This window comes from Oncorhynchus clarkii, chromosome 20 (genome assembly GCF_045791955.1).
Source record: "Oncorhynchus clarkii lewisi isolate Uvic-CL-2024 chromosome 20, UVic_Ocla_1.0, whole genome shotgun sequence".
Lineage (NCBI taxonomy): Eukaryota > Metazoa > Chordata > Actinopteri > Salmoniformes > Salmonidae > Oncorhynchus > Oncorhynchus clarkii.
In genome coordinates this window covers 51,403,676-51,426,541 of record NC_092166.1, presented here as the reverse complement: position 1 = coordinate 51,426,541, position 22,866 = coordinate 51,403,676, and the positions used below count along the sequence as shown (strand labels likewise).

At 43.7% G+C, this 22,866-nt stretch overlaps 14 non-coding genes across 14 annotated transcripts; all 14 read right to left on the bottom strand.

Moving 5' to 3' along the window:
- Positions 1–125: 125 nt before the first annotated feature.
- On the bottom strand, positions 126–219 carry trnai-uau (transfer RNA isoleucine (anticodon UAU)). The gene is made up of 2 exons: positions 182–219; positions 126–161 (listed from the first exon to the last, which is right to left on the bottom strand). It is a non-coding gene; the product is annotated as a tRNA-Ile (tRNA).
- Positions 220–1,107: 888 nt separating this feature from the next.
- trnai-uau (transfer RNA isoleucine (anticodon UAU)) lies at positions 1,108–1,201 on the bottom strand. The gene is made up of 2 exons: positions 1,164–1,201; positions 1,108–1,143 (listed from the first exon to the last, which is right to left on the bottom strand). It is a non-coding gene; the product is annotated as a tRNA-Ile (tRNA).
- An 888-nt stretch (positions 1,202–2,089) lies between these two features.
- On the bottom strand, positions 2,090–2,183 carry trnai-uau (transfer RNA isoleucine (anticodon UAU)). The gene is made up of 2 exons: positions 2,146–2,183; positions 2,090–2,125 (listed from the first exon to the last, which is right to left on the bottom strand). It is a non-coding gene; the product is annotated as a tRNA-Ile (tRNA).
- An 890-nt stretch (positions 2,184–3,073) lies between these two features.
- trnai-uau (transfer RNA isoleucine (anticodon UAU)) lies at positions 3,074–3,167 on the bottom strand. Its single transcript has 2 exons — positions 3,130–3,167; positions 3,074–3,109 (listed from the first exon to the last, which is right to left on the bottom strand). It is a non-coding gene; the product is annotated as a tRNA-Ile (tRNA).
- An 888-nt stretch (positions 3,168–4,055) lies between these two features.
- On the bottom strand, positions 4,056–4,149 carry trnai-uau (transfer RNA isoleucine (anticodon UAU)). The gene is made up of 2 exons: positions 4,112–4,149; positions 4,056–4,091 (listed from the first exon to the last, which is right to left on the bottom strand). It is a non-coding gene; the product is annotated as a tRNA-Ile (tRNA).
- A 1,406-nt stretch (positions 4,150–5,555) lies between these two features.
- On the bottom strand, positions 5,556–5,649 carry trnai-uau (transfer RNA isoleucine (anticodon UAU)). Its single transcript has 2 exons — positions 5,612–5,649; positions 5,556–5,591 (listed from the first exon to the last, which is right to left on the bottom strand). It is a non-coding gene; the product is annotated as a tRNA-Ile (tRNA).
- An 888-nt stretch (positions 5,650–6,537) lies between these two features.
- On the bottom strand, positions 6,538–6,631 carry trnai-uau (transfer RNA isoleucine (anticodon UAU)). Its single transcript has 2 exons — positions 6,594–6,631; positions 6,538–6,573 (listed from the first exon to the last, which is right to left on the bottom strand). It is a non-coding gene; the product is annotated as a tRNA-Ile (tRNA).
- An 888-nt stretch (positions 6,632–7,519) lies between these two features.
- trnai-uau (transfer RNA isoleucine (anticodon UAU)) lies at positions 7,520–7,613 on the bottom strand. The gene is made up of 2 exons: positions 7,576–7,613; positions 7,520–7,555 (listed from the first exon to the last, which is right to left on the bottom strand). It is a non-coding gene; the product is annotated as a tRNA-Ile (tRNA).
- Positions 7,614–8,515: 902 nt separating this feature from the next.
- Positions 8,516–8,609, bottom strand: trnai-uau (transfer RNA isoleucine (anticodon UAU)). The gene is made up of 2 exons: positions 8,572–8,609; positions 8,516–8,551 (listed from the first exon to the last, which is right to left on the bottom strand). It is a non-coding gene; the product is annotated as a tRNA-Ile (tRNA).
- An 888-nt stretch (positions 8,610–9,497) lies between these two features.
- Positions 9,498–9,591, bottom strand: trnai-uau (transfer RNA isoleucine (anticodon UAU)). The gene is made up of 2 exons: positions 9,554–9,591; positions 9,498–9,533 (listed from the first exon to the last, which is right to left on the bottom strand). It is a non-coding gene; the product is annotated as a tRNA-Ile (tRNA).
- A 1,423-nt stretch (positions 9,592–11,014) lies between these two features.
- On the bottom strand, positions 11,015–11,108 carry trnai-uau (transfer RNA isoleucine (anticodon UAU)). Its single transcript has 2 exons — positions 11,071–11,108; positions 11,015–11,050 (listed from the first exon to the last, which is right to left on the bottom strand). It is a non-coding gene; the product is annotated as a tRNA-Ile (tRNA).
- Positions 11,109–17,888: 6,780 nt separating this feature from the next.
- trnai-uau (transfer RNA isoleucine (anticodon UAU)) lies at positions 17,889–17,982 on the bottom strand. The gene is made up of 2 exons: positions 17,945–17,982; positions 17,889–17,924 (listed from the first exon to the last, which is right to left on the bottom strand). It is a non-coding gene; the product is annotated as a tRNA-Ile (tRNA).
- An 888-nt stretch (positions 17,983–18,870) lies between these two features.
- trnai-uau (transfer RNA isoleucine (anticodon UAU)) lies at positions 18,871–18,964 on the bottom strand. Its single transcript has 2 exons — positions 18,927–18,964; positions 18,871–18,906 (listed from the first exon to the last, which is right to left on the bottom strand). It is a non-coding gene; the product is annotated as a tRNA-Ile (tRNA).
- Positions 18,965–19,590: 626 nt separating this feature from the next.
- On the bottom strand, positions 19,591–19,684 carry trnai-uau (transfer RNA isoleucine (anticodon UAU)). Its single transcript has 2 exons — positions 19,647–19,684; positions 19,591–19,626 (listed from the first exon to the last, which is right to left on the bottom strand). It is a non-coding gene; the product is annotated as a tRNA-Ile (tRNA).
- Positions 19,685–22,866: the final 3,182 nt, after the last annotated feature.

Below are 22,866 nucleotides of genomic sequence, written 5' to 3'. Positions count from 1 at the left end.
ATTGTAGCTGTCCCTGCACTCTGACCTGTTATCTCAATGACATACCAATTACTTATGAAATAGATTGAATAAATCCTCTTTTTCTGGACAAGAAATAGACAGGTAGAGGGTTCAAGAAAAGCACTTGCTCCTGGTGAGGCTCGAACTCACAACCTCGGCATTGCTTCGCTGCATACTGCTGTATAAGTACCACGCGCTAACCGACTGCGCCACAGGAGCTATGCAAAGCACGCTTACTGATCACCATATTTTGCACCAACATATCTGTACGATATTCTGTCCAAGTCAGTACTACAATTGACCTGCCTGGCAAGCTCAGACATTTGAGCATGAGCCTCTTAACCTCAGAATCGTAGGGTCGATACCACAAATGGGGTGATTCTTGTCTGAGCCGAAGCACCAACTCACTTTGCAAATAGCCATTCACCTGGATTTTCGAGCAGGCTTGCCATCGTGCATTGCTGATGTGTCAGGCATTGCTGGTAATGCAGAAGACTATACATTTGAATCCCTGTCCCTGCACTCTGACCTGTTATCACAATTACTTATGAAATAGATTGAATAAATGCTCCTTTTCTGGACAAGAAATAGACAGGGAGAGGGTTCAAGAAGAGTACTTGCTCCTGGTGGAGCTTGAACGCACAACCTTGTCATCTAATTGCAGCATATTGCTGTATAAGCACAATACACTAACCGATTGCACCACAGGATCCATTAACAACACTCTCACTGACCATATTTTGCACAAACGGAGCTGTACGATATTTGGACCAATACAAGATTACCATTGAGGTACCTGGCTAGCTCAGTCGGTAGAGCTTTAGGGTCGTGGGTTCGAGCCCCACGTAGGGGGATTATTTTCTCTGCCGAATCCCCAACTCACTTCGCAAACAGCCAACCACTTGGATTTTCGAGCAGGCTTGCCGTCCTGCATTGCTGATGTGTCAGGCATTGCTGGTAATGCAGAAGACTATACATTTGAATTGTAGCTGTCCCTGCACTCTGACCTGTTATCTCAATGACATACCAATTACTTATGAAATAGATTGAATAAATCCTCTTTTTCTGGACAAGAAATAGACAGGTAGAGGGTTCAAGAAAAGCACTTGCTCCTGGTGAGGCTCGAACTCACAACCTCGGCATTGCTTCGCTGCATACTGCTGTATAAGTACCACGCGCTAACCGACTGCGCCACAGGAGCTATGCAAAGCACGCTTACTGATCACCATATTTTGCACCAACATATCTGTACGATATTCTGTCCAAGTCAGTACTACAATTGACCTGCCTGGCAAGCTCAGACATTTGAGCATGAGCCTCTTAACCTCAGAATCGTAGGGTCGAGACCACAAATGGGGTGATTCTTGTCTGAGCCGAAGCACCAACTCACTTTGCAAATAGCCATTCACCTGGATTTTCGAGCAGGCTTGCCATCGTGCATTGCTGATGTGTCAGGCATTGCTGGTAATGCAGAAGACTATACATTTGAATCCCTGTCCCTGCACTCTGACCTGTTATCACAATTACTTATGAAATAGATTGAATAAATGCTCCTTTTCTGGACAAGAAATAGACAGGGAGAGGGTTCAAGAAGAGTACTTGCTCCTGGTGGAGCTTGAACGCACAACCTTGTCATCTAATTGCAGCATATTGCTGTATAAGCACAATACACTAACCGATTGCACCACAGGATCCATTAACAAAACTCTCACTGACCATATTTTGCACAAACGGAGCTGTACGATATTTGGACCAATACAAGATTACCATTGAGGTACCTGGCTAGCTCAGTCGGTAGAGCTTTAGGGTTGTAGGTTCGAGCCCCACGTAGGGGGATTATTTTCTCTGCCGAAGCCCCAACTCACTTCGCAAACAGCCAACCACTTGGATTTTTGAGCAGGCTTGCCGTCCTGCATTGCTGATGTGTCAGGCATTGCTGGTAATGGAGAAGACTATACATTTGAATTGTAGCTGTCCCTGCACTCTGAACTGTTATCTCAATGACATACCAATTACTTATGAAATAGATTGAATAAATCCTCTTTTTCTGGACAAGAAATAGACAGGTAGAGGGTTCAAGAAAAGCACTTGCTCCTGGTGAGGCTCGAACTCACAACCTCGGCATTGCTTCGCTGCATACTGCTGTATAAGTACCACGCGCTAACCGACTGCGCCACAGGAGCTATACAAAACACGCTTACTGATCACCATATTTTGCACCAACATATCTGTACGATATTCTGTCCAAGTCAGTACTACAATTGACCTGCCTGGCAAGCTCAGACATTTGAGCATGAGCCTCTTAACCTCAGAATCGTAGGGTCGATACCACAAATGGGGTGATTCTTGTCTGAGCCGAAGCACCAACTCACTTTGCAAATAGCCATTCACCTGGATTTTCGAGCAGGCTTGCCATCGTGCATTGCTGATGTGTCAGGCATTGCTGGTAATGCAGAAGACTATACATTTGAATCCCTGTCCCTGCACTCTGACCTGTTATCACAATTACTTATGAAATAGATTGAATAAATGCTCCTTTTCTGGACAAGAAATAGACAGGGAGAGGGTTCAAGAAGAGTACTTGCTCCTGGTGGAGCTTGAACGCACAACCTTGTCATCTAATTGCAGCATATTGCTGTATAAGCACAATACACTAACCGATTGCACCACAGGATCCATTAACAACACTCTCACTGACCATATTTTGCACAAACGGAGCTGTACGATATTTGGACCAATACAAGATTACCATTGAGGTACCTGGCTAGCTCAGTCGGTAGAGCTTTAGGGTCGTGGGTTCGAGCCCCACGTAGGGGGATTATTTTCTCTGCCGAAGCCCCAACTCACTTCGCAAACAGCCAACCACTTGGATTTTCGAGCAGGCTTGCCGTCCTGCATTGCTGATGTGTCAGGCATTGCTGGTAATGCAGAAGACTATACATTTGAATTGTAGCTGTCCCTGCACTCTGACCTGTTATCTCAATGACATACCAAAATTACTTATGAAATAGATTGAATAAATCCTCTTTTTCTGGACAAGAAATAGACAGGTAGAGGGTTCAAGAAAAGCACTTGCTCCTGGTGAGGCTCGAACTCACAACCTCGGCATTGCTTCGCTGCATACTGCTGTATAAGTACCACGCGCTAACCGACTGCGCCACAGGAGCTATGCAAAGCACGCTTACTGATCACCATATTTTGCACCAACATATCTGTACGATATTCTGTCCAAGTCAGTACTACAATTGACCTGCCTGGCAAGCTCAGACATTTGAGCATGAGCCTCTTAACCTCAGAATCGTAGGGTCGATACCACAAATGGGGTGATTCTTGTCTGAGCCGAAGCACCAACTCACTTTGCAAATAGCCATTCACCTGGATTTTCGAGCAGGCTTGCCATCGTGCATTGCTGATGTGTCAGGCATTGCTGGTAATGCAGAAGACTATACATTTGAATCCCTGTCCCTGCACTCTGACCTGTTATCACAATTACTTATGAAATAGATTGAATAAATGCTCCTTTTCTGGACAAGAAATAGACAGGGAGAGGGTTCAAGAAGAGTACTTGCTCCTGGTGGAGCTTGAACGCACAACCTTGTCATCTAATTGCAGCATATTGCTGTATAAGCACAATACACTAACCGATTGCACCACAGGATCCATTAACAACACTCTCACTGACCCTATTTTGCACAAACGGAGCTGTACGATATTTGGACCAATACAAGATTACCATTGAGGTACCTGGCTAGCTAAGTCGGTAGAGCTTTAGGGTCGTGGGTTTGAGCCCCACGTAGGGGGATTATTTTCTCTGCCGAAGCACCAACTCACTTCGCAAACAGCCAACCACTTGAATTTTCGAGCAGGCTTGCCGTCCTGCATTGCTCATGTGTCAGGCATTTCTGGTAATGCAGAAGACTATACATTTGAATTGTAGCTGTCCCTGCACTCTGATCTGTTATCTCAATGACATACCAATTACTTATGAAATAGATTGAATAAATCCTCTTTTTCTGGACAAGAAATAGACAGGTAGAGGGTTCAAGAAAAGCACTTGCTCCTGGTGAGGCTCGAACTCACAACCTCGGCATTGCTTCGCTGCATACTGCTGTATAAGTACCACGCGCTGACCGACTGCGCCACAGGAGCTATGCAAAGCACGCTTACTGATCACCATATTTTGCACCAACATATCTGTACGATATTCTGTCCAAGTAAGTACTACAATTGACCTGCCTGGCAAGCTCAGACATTTGAGCATGAGCCTCTTAACCTCAGAATCGTAGGGTCGATACCACAAATGGGGTGATTCTTGTCTGAGCCGAAGCACCAACTCACTTTGCAAATAGCCATTCACCTGGATTTTCGAGCAGGCTTGCCATCGTGCATTGCTGATGTGTCAGGCATTGCTGGTAATGCAGAAGACTATGGATTTGAATCCTAGCTGTGCCTGCACTCTGGCCTGTTATCTCAAACATACCAATTAATTATAAAACGTCCTCCTACGTGTATTGAATAAATGCTCCTTTTCTGGACAAGAAATAGAAAGGGAGAGGGTTCAAGAAGAATAATTGCTCCTGGTGGAGCTTGAACGCACAACCTTGTCATCTAAATGCTGTATACTGCTGTATAAGTACAACATGCTCACATATTGCACCACAGTATCCATTAACAACACGCTCACTGATCACCACATTTTCCACAAACGGAGCTGTACGATATTCGGACCAAGTCAATATTACCGTTGAGGGTCCTGTCTGGCTGATTCGGTGGAGCATGAGACTCTTAATCTCAGGGCCGTGGGTTGAGCCCCACGTTGTTCGATTCTTTTCTCTGCCGAAGCACCAACTCACTTCGCAAACAGCCATCCGCTTGGACTTTCGAGCAGGCTTGCCACCCTGCATTGCTGACGTGTCAGGCATAGCTGGTGATACAGAATACTATGGATTTGAATCCTAGCTGTGCCTGCTCTCTGACCTGTTATCACAATTACTTATGAAATAGATTGAATAAATTCTCCTTTTCTGGACAAGAAATAGACAGGGAGAGGGTTCAAGAAGAGTACTTGCTCCTGGTGGAGCTTGAACGCACAACCTTGTCATCTAATTGCAGCATATTGCTGTATAAGCACAATACACTAACCGATTGCACCACAGGATCCATTAACAACACTCTCACTGACCATATTTTGCACAAACGGAGCTGTACGATATTTGGACCAATACAAGATTACCATTGAGGTACCTGGCTAGCTCAATCGGTAGAGCTTTAGGGTCGTGGGTTCGAGCCCCACGTAGGGGGATTATTTTCTCTGCCGAAGCCCCAACTCACTTCGCAAACAGCCAACCACTTGGATTTTCGAGCAGGCTTGCCGTCGTGCATTGCTGATGTGTCAGGCATTGCTGGTAATGGAGAAGACTATACATTTGAATTGTAGCTGTCCCTGCACTCTGAACTGTTATCTCAATGACATACCAATTACTTATGAAATAGATTGAATAAATCCTCTTTTTCTGGACAAGAAATAGACAGGTAGAGGGTTCAAGAAAAGCACTTGCTCCTGGTGAGGCTCGAACTCACAACCTCGGCATTGCTTCGCTGCATACTGCTGTATAAGTATCACGCGCTAACCGACTGCGCCACAGGAGCTATACAAAACACGCTTACTGATCACCATATTTTGCACCAACATATCTGTACGATATTCTGTCCAAGTCAGTACTACAATTGACCTGCCTGGCAAGCTCAGACATTTGAGCATGAGCCTCTTAACCTCAGAATCGTAGGGTCGATACCACAAATGGGGTGATTCTTGTCTGAGCCGGAGCACCAACTCACTTTGCAAATAGCCATTCACCTGGATTTTCGAGCAGGCTTGCCATCGTGCATTGCTGATGTGTCAGGCATTGCTGGTAATGCAGAAGACTATACATTTGAATCCCTGTCCCTGCACTCTGACCTGTTATCACAATTACTTATGAAATAGATTGAATAAATGCTCCTTTTCTGGACAAGAAATAGACAGGGAGAGGGTTCAAGAAGAGTACTTGCTCCTGGTGGAGCTTGAACGCACAACCTTGTCATCTAATTGCAGCATATTGCTGTATAAGCACAATACACTAACCGATTGCACCACAGGATCCATTAACAACACTCTCACTGACCATATTTTGCACAAACGGAGCTGTACGATATTTGGACCAATACAAGATTACCATTGAGGTACCTGGCTAGCTCAGTCGGTAGAGCTTTAGGGTCGTGGGTTCGAGCCCCACGTAGGGGGATTATTTTCTCTGCCGAAGCCCCAACTCACTTCGCAAACAGCCAACCACTTGGATTTTCGAGCAGGCTTGCCGTCCTGCATTGCTGATGTGTCAGGCATTGCTGGTAATGCAGAAGACTATACATTTGAATTGTAGCTGTCCCTGCACTCTGACCTGTTATCTCAATGACATACCAATTACTTATGAAATAGATTGAATAAATCCTCTTTTTCTGGACAAGAAATAGACAGGTAGAGGGTTCAAGAAAAGCACTTGCTCCTGGTGAGGCTCGAACTCACAACCTCGGCATTGCTTCGCTGCATACTGCTGTATAAGTACCACGCGCTAACCGACTGCGCCACAGGAGCTACGCAGAGCACGCTTACTGATCACCATATTTTGCACCAACATATCTGTACGATATTCTGTCCAAGTAAGTACTACAATTGACCTGCCTGGCAAGCTCAGACATTTGAGCATGAGCCTCTTAACCTCAGAATCGTAGGGTCGATACCACAAATGGGGTGATTCTTGTCTGAGCCGAAGCACCAACTCACTTTGCAAATAGCCATTCACCTGGATTTTCGAGCAGGCTTGCCATTGTGCATTGCTGATGTGTCAGGCATTGCTGGTAATGCAGAAGACTATACATTTGAATCCCTGTCCCTGCACTCTGACCTGTTATCACAATTACTTATGAAATAGATTGAATAAATGCTCCTTTTCTGGACAAGAAATAGACAGGGAGAGGGTTCAAGAAGAGTGCTTGCTCCTGGTGGAGCTTGAACGCACAACATTGTCATCTAATTGCAGCATATTGCTGTATAAGCACAATACACTAACCGATTGCACCACAGGATCCATTAACAACACTCTCACTGACCATATTTTGCACAAACGGAGCTGTACGATATTTGGACCAATACAAGATTACCATTGAGGTACCTGGCTAGCTCAGTCGGTAGAGCTTTAGGGTCGTGGGTTCGAGCCCCACGTAGGGGGATTATTTTCTCTGCCGAAGCCCCAACTCACTTCGCAAACAGCCAACCACTTGGATTTTCGAGCAGGCTTGCCGTCCTGCATTTCTGATGTGTCAGGCATTGCTGGTAATGCAGAAGACTATACATTTGAATTGTAGCTGTCCCTGCACTCTGACCTGTTATCTCAATGACATACCAATTACTTATGAAATAGATTGAATAAATCCTCTTTTTCTGGACAAGAAATAGACAGGTAGAGGGTTCAAGAAAAGCACTTGCTCCTGGTGAGGCTCGAACTCACAACCTCAGCATTGCTTCGCTGCATACTGCTGTATAAGTACCACGCGCTAACCGACTGCGCCACAGGAGCTATGCAAAACATGCTTACTGATCACCATATTTTGCACCAACATATCTGTACGATATTCTGTCCAAGTCAGTACTACAATTGACCTGCCTGGCAAGCTCAGACATTTGAGCATGAGCCTCTTAACCTCAGAATCGTAGGGTCGATACCACAAATGGGGTGATTATTGTCTGAGCCGAAGCACCAACTCACTTTGCAAATAGCCATTCACCTGGATTTTCGAGCAGGCTTGCCATCGTGCATTGCAAATGTGTCAGGCATTGCTGGTAATGCAGAAGACTATACATTTGAATCCCTGTCCCTGCACTCTGACCTGTTATCTCAATTACTTATGAAATAGATTGAATAAATGCTCCTTTTCTGGACAAGAAATAGACAGGGAGAGGGTTCAAGAAGAGTACTTGCTCCTGGTGGAGCTTGAACGCACAACATTGTCATCTAATTGCAGCATATTGCTGTATAAGCACAATACACTAACCGATTGCACCACAGGATCCATTAACAACACTCTCACTGACCATATTTTGCACAAACGGAGCTGTACGATATTCGGACCAATACAAGATTACTATTGAGGTACCTGGCTAGCTCAGTCTATAGAGCATGAGACTCTTAATCTCAGGGTCGTGGGTTCGAGCCCCACGTTGAGTGATTATTTTCTCTGCCGAAGCACCAACTCACTTCGCAAACAGCCAACCACATGGATTTTTGAGCAGGCTTGCCGTCCTGCGTTGCTGATGTGTCAGGCATTGCTGGTAATGCAGAAGACTATATATTTGCATCCTAGCTGTGCCTGCACTCTGACCTGTTAACTCAATGACATTACAATTACTTATGAAATAGATTGAATAAATGCTCCTTTTCTGGACAAGAAATAGACAGGCAGAGGGTTCAAGAAAAGCACTTGCTCCTGGTGAGGCTCGAAATCACAACCTCGCCATTGCTTCGCTGCATACTGCTGTATAAGTACCACGCGCTAACCGACTGCGCCACAGGAGCTATGCAAAGCACGCTTACTGATCACCATATTTTGCACCAACATATCTGTACGATATTCTGTCCAAGTCAGTACTACAATTGACCTGCCTGGCAAGCTCAGACATTTGAGCATGAGCCTCTTAACCTCAGAATCGTAGGGTCGATACCACAAATGGGGTGATTCTTGTCTGAGCCGAAGCACCAACTCACTTTGCAAATAGCCATTCACCTGGATTTTCGAGCAGGCTTGCCATCGTGCATTGCTGATGTGTCAGGCATTGCTGGTAATGCAGAAGACTATACATTTGAATCCCTGTCCCTGCACTCTGACCTGTTATCACAATTACTTATGAAATAGATTGAATAAATGCTCCTTTTCTGGACAAGAAATAGACAGGGAGAGGGTTCAAGAAGAGTACTTGCTCCTGGTGGAGCTTGAACGCACAACATTGTCATCTAATTGCAGCATATTGCTGTATAAGCACAATACACTAACCGATTGCACCACAGGATCCATTAACAACACTCTCACTGACCCTATTTTGCACAAACGGAGCTGTACGATATTTGGACCAATACAAGATTACCATTGAGGTACCTGGCTAGCTAAGTCGGTAGAGCTTTAGGGTCGTGGGTTCGAGCCCCACGTAGGGGGATTATTTTCTCTGCCGAAGCACCAACTCACTTCGCAAACAGCCAACCACTTGAATTTTCGAGCAGGCTTGCCGTCCTGCATTGCTCATGTGTCAGGCATTTCTGGTAATGCAGAAGACTATACATTTGAATTGTAGCTGTCCCTGCACTCTGATCTGTTATCTCAATGACATACCAATTACTTATGAAATAGATTGAATAAATCCTCTTTTTCTGGACAAGAAATAGACAGGTAGAGGGTTCAAGAAAAGCACTTGCTCCTGGTGAGGCTCGAACTCACAACCTCGGCATTGCTTCGCTGCATACTGCTGTATAAGTACCACTCGCTGACCGACTGCGCCACAGGAGCTATGCAAAGCACGCTTACTGATCACCATATTTTGCACCAACATATCTGTACGATATTCTGTCCAAGTAAGTACTACAATTGACCTGCCTGGCAAGCTCAGACATTTGAGCATGAGCCTCTTAACCTCAGAATCGTAGGGTCGATACCACAAATGGGGTGATTCTTGTCTGAGCCGAAGCACCAACTCACTTTGCAAATAGCCATTCACCTGGATTTTCGAGCAGGCTTGCCATCGTGCATTGCTGATGTGTCAGGCATTGCTGGTAATGCAGAAGACTATGGATTTGAATCCTAGCTGTGCCTGCACTCTGGCCTGTTATCTCAAACATACCAATTAATTATAAAACGTCCTCCTACGTGTATTGAATAAATGCTCCTTTTCTGGACAAGAAATAGAAAGGGAGAGGGTTCAAGAAGAATAATTGCTCCTGGTGGAGCTTGAACGCACAACCTTGTCATCTAAATGCTGTATACTGCTGTATAAGTACAACATGCTCACATATTGCACCACAGTATCCATTAACAACACGCTCACTGATCACCACATTTTCCACAAACGGAGCTGTACGATATTCGGACCAAGTCAATATTACCGTTGAGGGTCCTGTCTGGCTGATTCGGTGGAGCATGAGACTCTTAATCTCAGGGCCGTGGGTTGAGCCCCACGTTGTTCGATTCTTTTCTCTGCCGAAGCACCAACTCACTTCGCAAACAGCCATCCGCTTGGACTTTCGAGCAGGCTTGCCACCCTGCATTGCTGACGTGTCAGGCATAGCTGGTGATACAGAATACTATGGATTTGAATCCTAGCTGTGCCTGCACTCTGACCTGTTATCACAATTACTTATGAAATAGATTGAATAAATTATCCTTTTCTGGACAAGAAATAGACAGGGAGAGGGTTCAAGAAGAGTACTTGCTCCTGGTGGAGCTTGAACGCACAACCTTGTCATCTAATTGCAGCATATTGCTGTATAAGCACAATACACTAACCGATTGCACCACAGGATCCATTAACAACACTCTCACTGATCACCATATTTTGCACAAACGGAGCTGTACGATATTCGGACCAATACAAGATTACTATTGAGGTACCTGGCTAGCTCAGTCGATAGAGCATGAGACTCTTAATCTGAGGGTCGTGGGTTCGAGCCCCACGTTGGGTGATTATTTTCTCTGCCGAAGCACCAACTCACTTCGCAAACAGCCAACCACTTGGATTTTCGAGCAGGCTTGCCGTCCTGCGTTGCTGATTTGTCAGGCATTTCTGGTAATGCAGAAGACTATACATTTGAATTGTAGCTGTCCCTGCACTCTGACCTGTTATCTCAATGACATACCAATTACTTATGAAATAGATTGAATAAATCCTCTTTTTCTGGACAAGAAATAGACAGGTAGAGGGTTCAAGAAAAGCACTTGCTCCTGGTGAGGCTCGAACTCACAACCTCGGCATTGCTTCGCTGCATACTGCTGTATAAGTACCACGCGCAAACCGACTGCGCCACAGGAGCTATGCAAAGCACGCTTACTGATCACTATATTTTGCACCAACATATCTGTACGATATTCTGTCCAAGTAAGTACTACAATTGACCTGCCTGGCAAGCTCAGACATTTGAGCATGAGCCTCTTAACCTCAGAATCGTAGGGTCGATACCACAAATGGGGTGATTCTTGTCTGAGCCGAAGCACCAACTCACTTGGCAAATAGCCATTCACCTGGATTTTCGAGCAGGCTTGCCATCGTGCATTGCTGATGTGTCAGGCATTGCTGGTAATGCAGAAGACTATGGGTTTGAATCCTAGCTGTGCCTGCACTCTGGCCTGTTATCTCAAACATACAAATTAATTATGAAACGTCCTCCTAAGTGTTTTGAATAAATGCTCCTTTTCTGGACAAGAAATAGACAGGGTTCAAGAAGAATACTTGCTCCTGGTGGAGCTTGAACTCACAACCTTGTCATCTAAATGCTGTATACTGCTGTATAAGTACAACACACTTGTCGCGATACGAAAACATCAGCCCTGCCCTTTGGCCGGCAGCGGGGTGCTAGAGGTGGTTAGCGTCCCGTTCCCTGGATTGGACAGGGCACTATAGATACTTCAGGTTATCTCGGTATAACCAGGACCGCTCGCGTAGCCCTGCCTCTCTTTCTTTATCGATACGTTGTCCGCGTAGAGAGGTCTTTTGCCTTGTCACTCTCAACGGTCTAGCTCTAGCTGGGATATGTGAACCCCACGTTTATCCTCTAGTCTCCTTTTACACCACTAATGGGTCCTTGGGTTGTTATTAAGCTATTTTCCTACCAGTCTCTATATGATTTCCCTCAGGTTGAGTATTTCCCTTCTGTGATGTATCTAGTTTAAAGTGTGAAGACCTTTAGTCAACTTAGTCTCACTACTCTGCCCGTCGGCTATGTATCACTTGGATAATAAAACTTAGATAGATCGATAAGACAATTAATGAATCACTACTGGACACACCTTCCTCTTTGTCTTTTAATGGTAACTCACTTTGTCATGGAGTATTGGTCTCCGTTTCCAATGTCCCGGTAGAGGGGAGTGTCAGAGTTGTTATCTCCCGTGCCGTTAACTGTCTTGGGAGGGCGTTTTACTCGAGACAAAATAAGACTACCGTTTATTTTTGGAAACACTCTGTTTTTTGTCTTTTACAATCAAACACACTTCAAAATACACAATTTGTTACTCGGTTACACACAGCGTTAATCAAAAACATGCAACTGCCTTAATGCTCTATAATGCCTGGTACAATGATAACACTTATCTCTAATAAAATATAATATTTCAACTTGATTACCTTTAAAAGATGACAGGGAGACCCACGAGATCAAGAGCGGTGTTTCAATCGGTCAGAGTTCTGAGAATTTAGTTTATGTATCGATCTCTCCTATGAGGAATCGTTGGTTCATCTAAATTTCGAGATTCAAGTTAGACTGAGTACTCTAGCCTGCCCTCAGGTTGGATAGTATTGTCAAATAACCTGAAACCGCGATTCCAGGGCAAGGTACTGTGTTCAATCAGTTAAGATATTCTCCGAACAGTACACGTGTCACTGGGTCAGTCGGAGACAGAGTCGATTCGAACAATTTACCAACCGTTCTCAGCAAGTGGTAATTCTGCCGTTGATCTACCGCAGTGTCTGGGGCAAGCAATTCGGCCGGTGATACAGTGTTCCTCTGTCAATTAAGACTTTGTCACAACGGTACACTCGGTCCAAACGTATACTGCACACAGGGTCAACTGTTCGATAGGTAAACGGACTCTTACCCTAGTATGCAGCAAGTTAGAATCTTTAAAGTAATTTGACCTCAGGCTCAAAATAGCCCGAGGTCAAATGGTTGTCTAAATGAATTTGAGTTTCAAGAAGTCAGCGCCGAAGTATCGGCAGTTTCTCTATATATACCTTTTTATCCCTCACTCGAGATCACGTGAGTGTCCTCCCCTCTACAAACTTGGAGGACACACAGCTGCTTTACCACACATTAACAACAGTTCATATATGGGCATCCGTTTATGACAGTGCCCTTACTCTATCAGCAATGAGTCTAACAGCTGTTCCCATTCAGAGGTGTCACTTGAGGCAGAGGGTGGTTATTCCTGACACCAGTCTTGTTCAGTAGTTGGTTGGCTTGAGTCATCTTCTGGTGACGTTGCCCAATCCGGTATTTCAGTAGGCGTGGTCATCTCTGTCGCTACCATTGGTGGGTAAGGCAGGGGAAGAGGACCAGGAGATAGATCCAGTTGGCGTTTCACTACACACTCACAGATTGCACCACAGGATCCATTAACAACACTCTCACTGATCACCATATTTTGCACAAACGGAGCTGTACGATATTCGGACCAATACACTATACCATTGAGATACCTGGCTAGCTCAGTTGGTAGAGCATGAGACTCTTAATCTCAGGGCTGTGAGTTCGAGCCCGACGTTGGGTGATTATTGTCTCTGCCGAAGTACCAACTCACTTCACCAACTGCTTGGATTTTCGAGCAGGCTTGCCATCCTGCATTGCTTATGTGTCAGGCATTGCTGGTAATGCAGAAGACCATGGATTTGAATCCTAGCTGTGCCTGCACTCCGACCTGTTATTTCATTGAAATACCAATTCATTATGAAACGTCCTCCTAAGTGTATTGAATAAAAGCTCATTTTCTAGACAAGAAATAGACAGGGTTCAAGAAGAATACTTGATCCTGGTGGGGCTTGAACTCACAACCTTGTCATCAATTTGCTGTATATAACTGTATAAGCACAATACGCTAAACGATTGCACCACAGGATCCACTAACAACACTCTCACTGATCACCACATTTTCCACAAACGGAGCTGTACGATATTCGGACCAAGTCAATATTACCGTTGAGTTTCCTGGGTGGCTGATTCGTTGGAGAATGAGACTCTTAATCTCAGGGCCGTGGGTTGAGCCCCACGTTGTTCGATTCTTTTCTCTGCCGAAGCACCAACTCACGTCGCAAACAGCCCTCCGCTTGGACTTTCGAGCAGGCCTGCCACCCTGCATTGCTGACGTGTCAGGCATAGCTGGTGATTCAGAAGACTATTGATTTGAATCCTAGATGTGCCTGCACTCTGACCTGTTATCTCAATGACATACCTACTACCTATGAAACGCCCTCCGAATTAATGGAATAAATGCTCCTTTTCTGGACAAGAAATAGACAGGGAGAGGGTTCAAGAAGAATACTTGCTCCTGGTGGAGCTTGAACGCACAACCTTGTCATCAATTTGCTGCATATTGCTCTATAAGCACAATACACTAACCGATTGCACCACAGGATCCATTAACAACACTCTCACTGATCACCATATTTTGCACAAACGGAGCTGTATGATATTCGGACCAATGCAATATTACTATTGAGGTACCTGGCTAGCTCAGTCGGTAGAACATGAGACTCTTAATCTCAGGGTGTGGGTTCGAGCCCCACGTTGGGTGATTCTTTTCTCTGCCGAAGTACCAGCTCACTTTGCAAAAAGCCAACCGCTTGGATTTTCGACCAGGCTTGCCATCCTGCATTGCTGATGTGTCAGGCATTGCTGGTAATGCAGAAGACTATACATTTGAACCGTAGCGGTCCCTGCACTCTAACCTGTTATCTCAATGACATACAAATTAATTATGAACGCAGAACCTTGTCATCTAATTGCAGCATATTGCTGTATAAGCACAAAACACTAACAGATTGCACCACAGGATTCATTAACAACACTCTCACTGATCACCATATTTTGCACAAACGGAGCTGTACGATATTCGAACCAATGCAATATTACCATTGAGATACCTGGCTACCTCAGTCGGTAGAGCATGAGACTCTTAATCTCAGGGTCGTGGGTTCGAGCCCCACGTTGGGAGATTATTTTCTCTGCCGACGTACCAACTCACTTCGCCAAACGCTTGGATTTTCCAGCAGGCTTCCATCCTGCATTGCTGATGTGTCAGGCATTGCTGGTAATGCAGAAGACAATACATTTGAATCGTAGCTGTCCCTGCACTCTAACCTGTTATCTCAATGACATACAAATTACTGTTACTGTAATTTAATTATGCCAATGTGCTTTCATCAATTGAAAGCCCTTAATCCATTTTATGAGAATTTGTAAGATTTCTTGTTTGCATAAAATAGACGCAGACCAGTCTTTCAATAATATGTAATATAATTTATTCTCGGAGCGCGCTCCCACTTAATCACGTGCAGCAGTTTATATACAGATCATGACGTCATTTCACTGCTTTAACAGAATCCCCTCCTCTCGACTGGGACAAAGTAAGGTGAAAAGTTCATTCTAACTTACTAACACACTCCCAGATAACTTTTGACCCCTCAACATTATCGATCACCACTGAACTGACAGTTTTAATTAACAGAAAACCTAGGAATGCACTCACTGCCTTATCGAAAAACCCCAGAGCTAAGTTTCAGTAGGGTCAACCATAGGCTAACGACCTTATGTGTTTACACAGTCCACAACCCATTTGTTTCTGCCTAGTTGGAATGGTGTTCATTAACTTTTTATTACTCCTTGTCCGTGTCACACAATCCCTTCTTATGAACTCATATTGTTAATCACTTATAAAACAGAGTATAATTTTACTTAGTTACAATTCTATTTAAAATGGGGATATTGTTTATTCATTTATCCATAATAATTTCAAAAATTACTTATGAAATAGATTGAATAAATGCTCTTTTTCTGGACAAGGCAGAGGTTTCAAGAAAAGCACTTGCTCCTGGTGATGCTCGAACTCACAACCCCGGCATTGCTTCGCTGCATACTGCTGTAGAACTTCTTGGATATAGGGGGCGCTATTATAATTTTTGGATGAAAAACGTTCCCATTTTAAACCAGATATTTTGTCACGAAAAGATGCTCGACTATGAATATAATTGACAGCTTTGGAAAGAAAACACTCTGACATTTCCAAAACTGCAAAGATATTGTCTGTGAGTGGCACATAACTGATGATACAGGCGAAACACAGATAAAGATCCAATCAGGAAGTGCCGCATTTTTTGAAACAGCCTCATGCCAATGACTCCTTATATGGCTGTGAAGCAGCTAGGAGTCAGCTTACATTTTCCACGTTTTCCCCAAGGTGTCTGCAGCATTGTGACGTCTTTTTAGGCATTTCCATTGGAGAATGGCTGCAAGAGACCATATGGTGTCTCCCGGAGAAAACGTTGTGTAAAATACTGAGGTAGCCATTTTTCCAATAGTTTCTTATGAGAAACCAACTGCCTCCACGGATACATTATTGAATACATATGTTAAAAACACTTTGAGGATGGATCCTAAACAACGTTTGCCGTGTTTCTGTCGATATTATGGAGCAAATTTTGAAAAAAGTTTGGCGTTATAGTTGAAGTATTTTCGGACGATTTCTCAGCCAAGCAGGATGAACAAACGTGACGTTTTTCACCTCCAAAAATATTATTTTTGGAAAAAAGGAACATTTGCTATCTAACTGGGAGTCTCCTGAGTGAAGTTATTCAAAGGTAAATGATTTAATTTGGTTGCTTTTCTTGTTTTTGTGAAAATGTTGCCTGCTGCCAGCACAGCCTAGCATAGCATTATGCCATGCTAAACTTACACAAATGCTTGTCTAGTGTTGGATGTAACGCATATTTTGAAAATCTGAGATGACAGTGTTGTTAACAAAAGGCTAAGCTTGTCTTTCAATATATTTATTTCATTTCATTTGCGATTTTCATGAATAGGAAACGTTGCGTTATGGTAATGCGCTTGAGGCTATGATTACGCTCCCGGATACGGGATTGCTCGTCGCTAGAGGATAAGTACCACGCTCTAACCGACTGCGCCACAGGAGTTATGCAAAGCACGCTTACTGATCACCATATTTTGCACCAACATATCTGTACGATATTCGGTCCAAGTCAGTACTACAATTGACCTGCCTGGCAAGCTCAGACGCTTGAGCATGAGCCTCTTAACCTCAGAATCGTAGGGTCGATACCACAAATGGGGTGATTCTTGTCTGAGTAGAAGCACCAACTCACTTTGCAAACAGCCATTCACCTGGACTTTCGAGCAGGCTTGCCACCCTGCATTGCTGACGTGTCAGGCATAGCTGGTGATACAGAAGACTATGGATTTGAATCCTAGCTGTGCCTGCACTCTGACCTGTTATTTCAATGACATACCAATTAGTTATGAAACGTCCTCCTAAGTGTATTCAATAAAAGCTCCTTTTCTGGACAAGAAATAGACAGGGTTCAAGAAGAATACTTGCTCCTGGTGGGGATTGAACTCACAACCGTGTCATCAATTTGCTGTATATTACTGTATAAGCACAATTCGCTAACCGATTGCACCACAGAATCCACTAACAACACTCACTGATCACCACATTTTCCACAAACGGAGCTGTACGATATTCGACCCAATGCAATATTACCATTGACATACCTGGCTACCTCAGTCGGTAGAGCATGAGACTCTTAATCTCAGGGTTGTAGGTTCGAGCCCCACGTTGGGTGATTATTTTCTCTGCCGAAGCACCAACTCACTTCGCAAACAGCCAACCACTTGAATTTTCAAGCAGGCTTGTCGTCCTGCATTGCTGATGTGTCAGGCATTGCTGGTAATGCAGGAGACTATACATTTGAATTGTAGCTGTCCCTGCACTCTGACCTGTTATCTCAATGACATATCAATTACTTATGAAATAGATTGAATAAATCCTCTTTGTCTGGACAAGAAATAGACAGGTTCAAGAAAAGCACTTGCTCCTGGTGAGGTTCGAACTCACAACCTCGGCATTGCTTCGCTGCATACTGCTGTATAAGTCCCACGCGCTAACCAACTGCGCCACAGGAGCTATTCAAAGCACGCTTACTGATCACCATATTTTGCACCAACATATCTGTACGATATTCTGTCCAAGTCAGTACTACAATTGACCTGCCTGGCAAGCTCAGACATTTGAGCATGAGCCTCTTAACCTCAGAATCGTAGGGTCGATACCACAAATGGGGTGATTCTTGTCTGAGCCGAAGCACCAACTCACTTTGCAAATAGCCATTCACCTGGATTTTCGAGCAGGCTTGCCATCGTGCATTGCTGATGTGTCAGGCATTGCTGGTAATGCAGAAGACTATACATTTGAATCCCTGTCCCTGCACTCTGACCTGTTATCACAATTACTTATGGAATAGATTGAATAAATGCTCCTTTTCTGGACAATAAATAGACAGGGAGAGGGTTCAAGAAGAGTACTTGCTCCTGGTGGAGCTTGAACGCACAACCTTGTCATCTAATTGCAGCATATTGCTGTATAAGCACAATACACTAACCGATTGCACCACAGGATCCATTAACAACACTCTCACTGACCATATTTTGCACAAACGGAGCTGTACGATATTTGGACCAATACAAGATTACCATTGAGGTACCTGGCTAGCTCAGTCGGTAGAGCTTTAGGGTTGTGGGTTCGAGCCCCACGTAGGGGGATTATTTTCTCTGCCGAAGCCCCAACTCACTTCGCAAACAGCCAACCACTTGGATTTTCGAGCAGGCTTGCCGTCCTGCATTGCTGATGTGTCAGGCATTGCTGGTAATGCAGAAGACTATACATTTGAATTGCAGCTGTCCCTGCACTCTGACCTGTTATCTCAATGACATACCAATTACTTATGAAATAGATTGAATAAATCCTCTTTTTCTGGACAAGAAATAGACAGGTAGAGGGTTCAAGAAAAGCACTTGCTCCTGGTGAGGCTCGAACTCACAACCTCGGCATTGCTTCGCTGCATACTGCTGTATAAGTACCACGCGCTAACCGACTGCGCCACAGGAGCTATGCAAAGCACGCTTACTGATCACCATATTTTGCACCAACATATCTGTACGATATATGGTCCAAGTCAGTACTACAATTGACCTGCCTGGCAAGCTCAGACATTTGAGCATGAGCCTCTTAACCTCAGAATCGTTGGGTCGATACCACAAATGGGGTGATTCTTGTCTGAGCCGAAGCATCAACTCACTTTGCAAACAGCCATTCACCTGGACTTTCCAGCAGGCTTGCCACCCTGCATTGCTGACGTGTCAGGCATAGCTGGTGATACAGAAGACTATGGTTTGAATCCTAGCTGTGCCTGATACCTGGCTAGCTCAGTCGGTAGAGCATGAGACTCTTTATCTCAGGTCGTGGGTTCGAGCCCCACGTTGGGTGATTTTTTTCTCTAACGGACTTCCAACTGACTTCGCGAACAGCCAACCGCTTGGATTTTCGAGCAGGCTTTGCCATCCTGCATTGCTGATGTGTCAGGCATTGCTGGTAATGCAGAAGACTATACATTTGAATTGTAGCTGCACTCTGACCTGTTATCTCAATGACATACCAATTACTTATGAAATAGATTGAGTAAATGCTCGTTTTCTGGACAAGAAATAGACAGGCAGAGGGTTCAAGAAAAGCACTTGCTCCTGGTGAGGCTCGAACTCACAACCTCGGCATTATTTCACTGCATACTGCTGTATAAGAACCACGCGCTAACCGACTGCGCCACAGGAGGTATGCAAAGCACTCTTACTGATCACCATATTTTGCACTTACATATCTGTACGATATTCGGTCCAAGTCAGTACTACAATTGACCTGCCTGGCAAGCTCAGACGTTTGAGCATGAGCCTCTTAACCTCAGAATCGTAGGGTCGATACCACAAATGGGGTGATTCTTGTCTGAGCCGAAGCACCAACTCACTTTGCAAACAGCCCTCCGCCCTCCACTATGGATTTGAATCCTAGATGTGCCTGCACTCTGACCTGTTATTTCAATGACATACCAGTTATACCAATGCCCCCTAAAAAAATGAATGCCTTTTGTGGCCGTTGTGCCTTTGGGCTGAATATAATAATTATAATTCCCTTCCCTAAGCTGCCGTGCTCCGAAGTACCTCTAACTCACATGGCTCTCAGATACATCAATTCTTTTGGCCAATGCCCATTACGTGATCGGGTCCTTTTCAGAGGTAAGAAGTAGGCTACAATCGAAGACAGACACGTCGGGGATGCAATCATGTCCATCTTATAAGAATCCGAGGCGCATATTGAAGATGTTAGAAGAACTGTCCACATTTAGCCTACTTATCGTCAGCCAACAATATGATTAGGCCTAACAAAGAGCAACATCTCTAGCCTATGTCAATTTACTATTGCCCATAGGCCAAAAATGTACCTATTCTGTTGGTCATCTTGTCCTTCTGTGCAACTGTAACGGCTTTCTTCTGTGGATGAAGGAGAGGACCAAAACGCAGCGTACTTAGTGTTCATCATGTTTAATAAAGACGATAAACGTGAACACTACAAAATACAAAACAACAAATGTGAAAAAACCGAAACAGTTCTGTTTGGTGCAGACACACGAAGACAGAAGACAACCACCCACAAAACCTAACAAAAAAAACAGGCTACCTAAATATGGTTCCCAATCAGAGACAATGACTAACACCTGCCTCTGATTGAGAACCATATCAGGCCAAACATAGAAACGGGAAAACTAGACACACAACATAGAATGCCCACTCAGCTCACGTCCTGACCAACACTAAAACAAAGAAAACACAAAAGAACTATGGTCAGAACGTGACAGCAACAAATAAATATTCCAAACATACAGTACCAGTCAAGAGTTTGGACACACCTACTCACTCCAGGGTTTTTATTTATTTTTACTATTTTCTACATTGTAGAATAATAGTAAAGACATCAAAACTATGAAATAACACATATGGAATCATGTAGTAACCAACATTTTTTTTCAACGAATCAAAATATATTTTATTATATTTGAGATTCTTCAAAGTAGCCACCCTTTGCCTTGATGACAGCTTTGCACACTCTTGGCATACTCTCAACCAGCTTCATGAAGTAGTCACCTGGAATGCATTTCAATTAACATGTGTGCCTTGTTAAAAGTTAATTTGTGGAAATTCTCTCCTTCTTAATGCTTTTGAGCCAATCATTTGTGTTGTGACAAGATAGGGGTGGTATAGAGAAGATAGCCCTATTTGGTAAAAGACCAAGTCCATATTATTGCAAGAACAGCTCAAATAAGCAAAGAGAAACAACAGTCAATCATAAACCTTATGAAGCTGGTTGAGAGAATGCCAAGAGTGTGTGAAGCTGTCATCAAGGCAAAGGGTGGCTACTGTGAAGAATCTAAAATATATATTGATTTGTTTAACACTTTTTTTAGTTACTACATGATTCCATATGTGTTATTTAATAGTTTTGAAGTCTTCACTATTATTCTACAATGTAGAATATAGTAAAAATAAAGAAAAACCCAAGTAGGTGTGTCCAAACTTTTGACTGGTACTGTATGCTGGGACTGTTGTGGGATGCGATAGATCCCAAATTATTACAACCACTCAAATCCAAAAAAACTGTTAAAAGCAATGAGGCTGATTCAACACATCAGAATGTTTAGCTTAAAATGTTGATTAACTATTAAGCTATTTCTTCACATTAAAAGCGCAGCAATGCACATGGCAGTAGGCTATAAGCGCAAATGCTCCAAAATCAATTAGAGGGAAAACACCATTCTCAAAAGTGACCGCAAATGCGATTATGCATGTAATGCTTTATTATAAAGGTGCATTATGATGAAAATGATCTTCCCCAAACTGGAAACTCACGTGTCACATATTGATACCATTTAGGCTCTTCACCGGTTGTAAAGCTGATTAGTGTGCTTAATTTTTAGAAGGTATTTGGCCACTTTAGTTGTGATACAAACCTTATCAAAACATATTGGCCTATGGGCTAGGCTACATGATGTGTGTGACTATGATTTGAAAAGGTCTTGCCTTACTGCACACGCTGGGCATCATTCACAAGTGGCCTTACTGTTGACTTCTGTCTTTATGAATTGTGTAGCAAATTCCGTTATACACCAATAGTGCTGTAGGCAGAATTATTGTTGAGAGTGGGGTGTGTGGATCCTTTTCATCCAGACACTAGGGGAGAGTCTGAATCTGGTGTTGTATATCTGACAAAGGGTCAGTGTGTAGGGTGAATTACTGAATGCCTATGAGCCAGGACATATGGGCCAGCCGATTTAGGAATTCTGAGAAATAGACCTGTTGGGTCAAAGCAAAGTATTATTTCTGTCTCTCGTGTTTAACGAGCTAGCAGACTCGGTCGGTATTCATTTAATGAGCGAGGACATATGGGCCAGCCAATTAAAGACATTTGAGAAGATATGTTCGTTTGATCGAAGTGAAGTTATTATCTCTCGCATTTCAGTAGCGTGAGTAGATCATGGCGAGTATTTCTTTATGTTACCGCGAGTTCCGGTATGACATTGCTTGTGAAGAAACGGCAATTGGGTTTATGGTGGAAAATTGCAAGATTATGTTATAATACTTTTATTGCATCAAATGGTTGTTTTATGCAACAGAATAGAGGATTCTTATAACTATTGTGTGTGTGTTCTACTGAGGATGGGCCTCTGGGAGATAACACTGACAAAGGAGATGTACGATGTCTTTTGGGTGATAAAACCTAAAGAGCATTCCAGAGCATGAGTTAATGTTTCTGTTCTATACCGTGCCCAGGGAGACATGGCTCCAGTATGGAATTGGTGGACAAGGTACTGGAAACTGTTGACACAGCAGATTTTTTATTTATTTCACCTTTATTTAACCAGGTAGGCTAGTTTTACAACTGCGACCAACTGCGACCTGGCCAAGA